The sequence below is a fragment of the Notothenia rossii genome (genome assembly GCF_949606895.1).
Source record: "Notothenia rossii genome assembly, chromosome: 8".
NCBI lineage: Eukaryota > Metazoa > Chordata > Actinopteri > Perciformes > Nototheniidae > Notothenia > Notothenia rossii.
The window spans coordinates 37,504,239-37,510,238 of NC_136906.1; the positions used below are offsets into that span (position 1 = coordinate 37,504,239).

At 36.5% G+C, this 6,000-nt stretch overlaps 1 long non-coding RNA gene across 1 annotated transcript; it reads left to right on the plus strand.

Annotated features, from left to right (window-relative positions):
- The first annotated feature begins 1,015 nt into the window (after positions 1 to 1,015).
- Positions 1,016 to 2,948, plus strand: LOC307016953. Its single transcript, XR_013801976.1, has 3 exons — positions 1,016 to 1,146; positions 2,202 to 2,241; positions 2,713 to 2,948. It is a non-coding gene; the product is annotated as an uncharacterized lncRNA (long non-coding RNA).
- The last annotated feature ends 3,052 nt before the right edge of the window (positions 2,949 to 6,000 follow it).

Sequence of the window (6,000 nt, forward strand, 5' to 3'; positions counted from 1 at the left end):
TCCACCTCCAGCTCCTTGTGTCTCAGCTCTATCTCCCTGATGCACAGAGTCAGCTGTAGCTCCTCTACCGACATCCCAGCTTGAGAAGGCAGGCCTTGGAGTGGGGCGGACAAACCTGCCAGATCATCCACTTCATGTGTATGAACTTTCTCCTCAAACAGACCCTTTTCGACTAGTTTTGCATACAACAGGTCTTTTAACTCCTGTTTTTTTTTTTGTAGGCACAAACACATCATAGAACTGCGCAATTAACACTAAATCTGCTACCGTGCAGTTATCTAGTATCTCAATGGAGGGTTCCTGAGTAAACAATTCTAATTGACTCTCCATTGTGAATTCCAAACAGACAAACTGTCAACCAGAAACATAGAATGTACGAGAATAGGAAATAGCCATGCTTACCCGACCCGATGACAAGAACAGAAAGACCGGATGAACGAGCCCCCAAATATGTTACGCCCAGACCTAGGGGAACCTAGGCGCAGCATAAAATGCACTCTCCCCACTTTTCCCACTCCCAAGAACACGAGAAAGCATTTGGTACATTTATTTACCTAAAATTATTACACACCGGAGTAGCAAAACCACAAAACAAAGAAAGCTTTTAACACAAAATCTTACCTATCAAATGAGAAAAATAAACATACACAAATCTTACCTACTCTAATGCAAAAAACAGGAGAAAACGAATTATCCAGAAGGAAAAAAGAAAGGGTTTTGCACTCCTCAGCAAAATAAATAAAGCGTGTCTAACAAAGACAGGTTTAGTAGCTTTTCTCACAACACGGGAGAAAGGACCGGCATACGGTATAACTCAGCAATCAGTGTAACAGGACAGACATCGCAGCGCAAATGTATGTTGGGAGTAGGAGAAGTCTAGTCGGAGAGAGGCCGAGGAACTGCACGGCTGCTGTTAAATATCCTCTCTTCTTCAGGTGGACCAATCAGCAGGTTGAAGGTAGCTAATCAGCTTAACGAGCACCACCTGTTGCTCACACACGCACACACACACACTCATAGACACAGGAGGGAAACATTTCCACACACCTGACCTAACGTCCCAGGGTCGTAACAAAACACAAAGGATTGGATCCAGCGCTACGTCATCATTACAGCGAACATTTCACTTTGTTCAATGACATGAAGGTATGTAGAGTTCTATTTCTATGTCATTAGCATATCATTCCTGATATTTCAAGCATGGCAAACAATAGCCTTTGATTCATTTAAAATGTATCTTTAAATCATGTTATTTTAAATGTTATATAACATTTTCAAATATATACAGTATGTTTGGCAAGGTATTCTATGTCTGCAACGCCTCAAATGTAACATTCATTCAGCGCATTGTTTTTCACAGTGTAATATATATATATGATGATTACCTCAGACAGATAAAGCTGATTTATGTAATATAGTTAACAAACACAATTGGTACTTAATATAAATACATTTGGATATTTAGTTTAAGCAGGTCTTTAAGTGCGTTAACAAGATGATGTAACTCATCTCTCTCATTCAGATTAATGTGGTCTTTTTTTTTGCTTCTTTGCCAAATGCCGCTTTGTCATATGTCCTGTTTGAATTGCCGTACGTAGCTGTCCAATAATATGGGAGACCAACTCGCACTTGCGCAGTGCAAATCGGGCAGACATGCAAATCTTCATACATATATTTTCACAGAGGGGGTCAAGGGAGAAATACATAAAACAATTAAGGAACATTATTAGTTTACAATTAGCAAGTTTCACACATTGTTAGGTCTCATATTGTTAATTTCCTCTATGTTTTTTATATTCAGACAGAGGAGATCATCCAGCGCATTGAAAACATCCTCTCACTGCCTCGAACTGTAGCTAAGAAGTAGCTTTATATATCAGGGGTCCTTTTGCCAGAGGTGAGATGATAGGTATTGGTAAAATAACTATAGTTAAATAACATAAAACACAGCATAAGCCTCATTTCAATGTCAGATTTCAACATGCTTTTAATTACAAATATATTTGTTTAAAGGTTTTTATTCAGTGGATGTCACAGGAAAGAAAAATCTGCCGCTACCAGGCAGAAAGTGTGCATTGCCTATGTGCAACATCAATAAATCCATTCTGCCAGGGACATGTAGTAGTTTTGCATATCAAGATTACCTTAATGTAATGAAGGAATGGCACCAGTTTCTTGACAAATAATTTTCCTTTTTCCAGAGCTGACATGACAGTAGATGAGGCTCACATACCAGAAGAGGTAAGGATTTTACAAAACACCCACAAAATATTAACTCAAAAAATCTATTATGTGAATTTCGGCAACCTTTTTATATATATAAAAGCAGTATGTGCTTTGTAGGCAAAGATACAGGAAGATGTTATAGTTAGATTAGCAGTGATTTTATTTCTTCCATTCACTAAAAGATCATGGTATATTTGCTGGTATTCACAATAAAAATGGTAGGGAACTACTATTCATTTAAATTCAAATCCAACACACAACAACAACAACAACAACAACATTTCTTAGGTTATAATGTTATTGAATGTAAAGCAAGCCTTTTCAATGATATGTCAATCTCGATTAGCAATCTCTGGTTATATTTGATGCAAAGGTTTGTTTTAATTATTCAATGAAATTAGAAGTTGAGGTAAATCTGGTTATTTACTAGATTTACATTTTACATTTTTAAGCATTAGTTAAAGTAAATGTATTTCATTCTTGCAGGAAAACATCTTTATAACACATATGAAGGCTGCTGCTGTTTGGTGCCAAAACACAGTTTTTGAGGAGGGACTCAAGTTGCCCTCTTTCCTGTTCATGGATAAGGACAACCAAGCGCAAAGCCTACAAGCACTGAAAATGTGGCAAGGGGAGACGGATGAGCATGACTCCCCACACGAGCTCTTCACCTTTGCATTTGACAAAAGAAACGATTACGAAAAGTTCTGTCAAGAACTCGAACAATATAAATTGTTCGCCAGTTTCTAAACGCGATAAAAGGGTCGATAAAAAAGCATGCATTGTGTCTTGATTTTTAATATACTGTCATGATTGTCTTAACGGAATAACATGGTTTGTTTAGATTCACTGATATCAATATCTAATAAGAATAATCTGAAGCATTTCAATAAAAATGTTCAACCAGAATTAAAATATTAAACAACAAAACAGATACAATGACATTAATCTGTTTAGTAACAACGAAAATAATACAAATTAAGTACATATGCCTGGATTTAAAATAACACATTTATACATGTGTACAATCAAATATAACTGTCCTTTGCCTCATTTATCAAATATAAATCTTAGCATCTCACTAGCAGTGGCAACTGCAATCAGTTACAGCTGCCCTAAGTCTGTAGCCAAGTCTAATAACATATTGTACACGTTGCTGTGTCAATACAGATATTTATTTTTTAGTTATTTGTCTTTACTAGTAATAATACACCTGGTTATCGTAGCAAGCAGTGGAAACTCCCCTCAAGAAGCGACAATTGCCAAGGGCTTGCGTTGCAACGCTCACTCGCCAATATTTCTTTTTTTATTACAATATAGGCCTATGTTTAGCCTACTATCATAGATAAAGCAAGTTTGTTTATTTTAGCAAACCACGTAGGCTACTCAAAGTAAAATTGAATAGAAAGGATAATTTATTATCTTTTTGAAAAATAGAAATCGCACATCAGTCCTGTGTACAGATCAGTCCGATAAAGTCATGCCTAAACAACACACTCTCACTCCATTATCGTCTAGGAGCGAAGTTTGGTCAGGGTCCCGTGGCGTGCAGTTGTGACGCTCCTTGGCTCCTTCAGCTTCATAAAGGGATGCAAATAGCTTTCAACTGATTGCAATGTATTCCCATCTGCTGCGGGATTTAACGCTCATGGAAGCACGGCATTCGTTTGTGTCGTCTGCCCCGAAAGGCAATGTGAGCGTCCATTCCCATTGGATAACGGAGAATTGTACAACCGGAAGTAAGTATTCCCCTTACTGTCGATTGATTTTACAGTGATATCTGCACTGCTCATCGACTAAAAAACACCAGATTATCTTTGTTAATTACACAACATTGATTGGTTTAAATTGTGTGCAATGCTTTTGTATTTTTCCCCTTCGATTCGGAGAAACAAATATTTTTTCGGAGTAAAAGATGGCAGAAGACACTACACTACCCAGAATCCCCAGCTATTGTTTAGGACTACACCATCTGCTCTGTTTGACAAACCCCGTGATAAGTTCTCAAGCTCTGTGATTGGTTGACCTCCAACTGCATTCCATATAAAAAAAAACATTTCGTAAAAGATAAAATCATACTTTATTCAGCAGTGCTTGCTTTACTCTTTGAAAGTCGTCACATGAATGCATTGTTTTTTTTACACATCTGTCGTAGTTCTTTATTTTTTATTTTATCTACAGAGATCGGGCTCAGAATAGACCGGAAACTATTCTTTTACCGTTCGGTTTGAATTTCACAATAAAGTTAGTAGTAATATTTTGTTTTGATATTATTATTTTTTATTAACTACTAGACCGCTGGGTCATGTTAAAACCATCTTTTCTGTGTTGCTGTGGGTTTTTTCCATCGCTTTTGTGTTAAAAATATCAAAACAATAACTAAATATATCCGTCGTAAACTAAACCAGAAACAGCAGTATATTTTATTTTGTTAACACTGTAAACTTGACAGCTTTTGAACCCAAACCACCTACTGGTTAAAGAACGTTATTACACGTTTAAAGTAATGCAATGCAGATAGATTGTGCTACCTGCTTGAAATGGGATGGAACCACGGCAGACTGTCCAAAACTGGATTTGAACGGGTCCACCGCGTCCCCGCCTCCCCCACCCCGTCTCCAGAACTACACATGCTGGCTATTGTGTTTCGCAACATGTTCTCTATCTATGGCACGTCTCTACTGGGAGTTGTAGTTTTAAAAGACGTTTTCGTATTTCCCATAATAAGAAGTTGCCAGTATACTGTGTATATCCCTGGAGGTTTAGGGGATAGGAAACACTCAAATTTAAAACATATAATTAATAAATGGGTGAAAATTGCTTGTGCCCATAACTGGCAGCATTAATATATATACCCACATGCCAGCTATGTCAGAAGAGCTTTATTTAACAGCTGGTCTTATGCTTGTGACCCCTCCTGTTGTCAATTGATCACATTACATTACATTAATTGATAAGCCTGAAACATGTACTTGTCAAGGTTCAGAGGCAAATTTTGCAAATATGGCAGTAGCCATCGATCATCTTAAGATAAGATATACTTTATTGATCCCAAGTTGGAAACATTTGCGTTACATCAGCATATGTAACAGTTGTAAATATGCAGTGGTGTTTATTTGTAAATCATTTAGTATAGTCACACAAATTCTGTGTTTTATATTTAATAATTCTGTGTTCTTTATTTATTGATTGTTCAATACCTGACAAGGCTGGAGATGAAATATCTATATACATCCTATAAGAGTATAATACATATATATAATATCAGTTCAAATAAGTGCTTCAACATAGTTAACATTGCTGGAGGTATGCACAAATATTGATAAATGTCTTGTAATGCACTATTGAGGTACCTGCCACCCAAGTTTTTCATTCATTGCATAACTACACCGTTTGTATATATAAACCTTAGAAAATCTTGAAAGGGATGTGCAAAATAGTCATTATATACAGTCTTTAATTAACTATTAGTAGAGAATAACGAGTAATGAATATACTTTATAGGGATCCTATTAATATCTAATAATAAAAATAATGAAATTCAATAACATGCTTTAACCACCAGTTGTCCCTTTCTATCAGCTGTGCACCTTTATGGTGTAAATACAGCCTATCTACCAATTGGATCAAATGTAAAAGTCAGCCAAATTAGTGTTGATCCTGCAAGGAGACGTGTTGTGTGAAAAGAAATGTAAGATGTTGTTTAATTGCTGATATATTTATGATCCACGTCACGTTTTCAGTGTTGGCGGCAGTTCCTCATGTTTGTCTAGA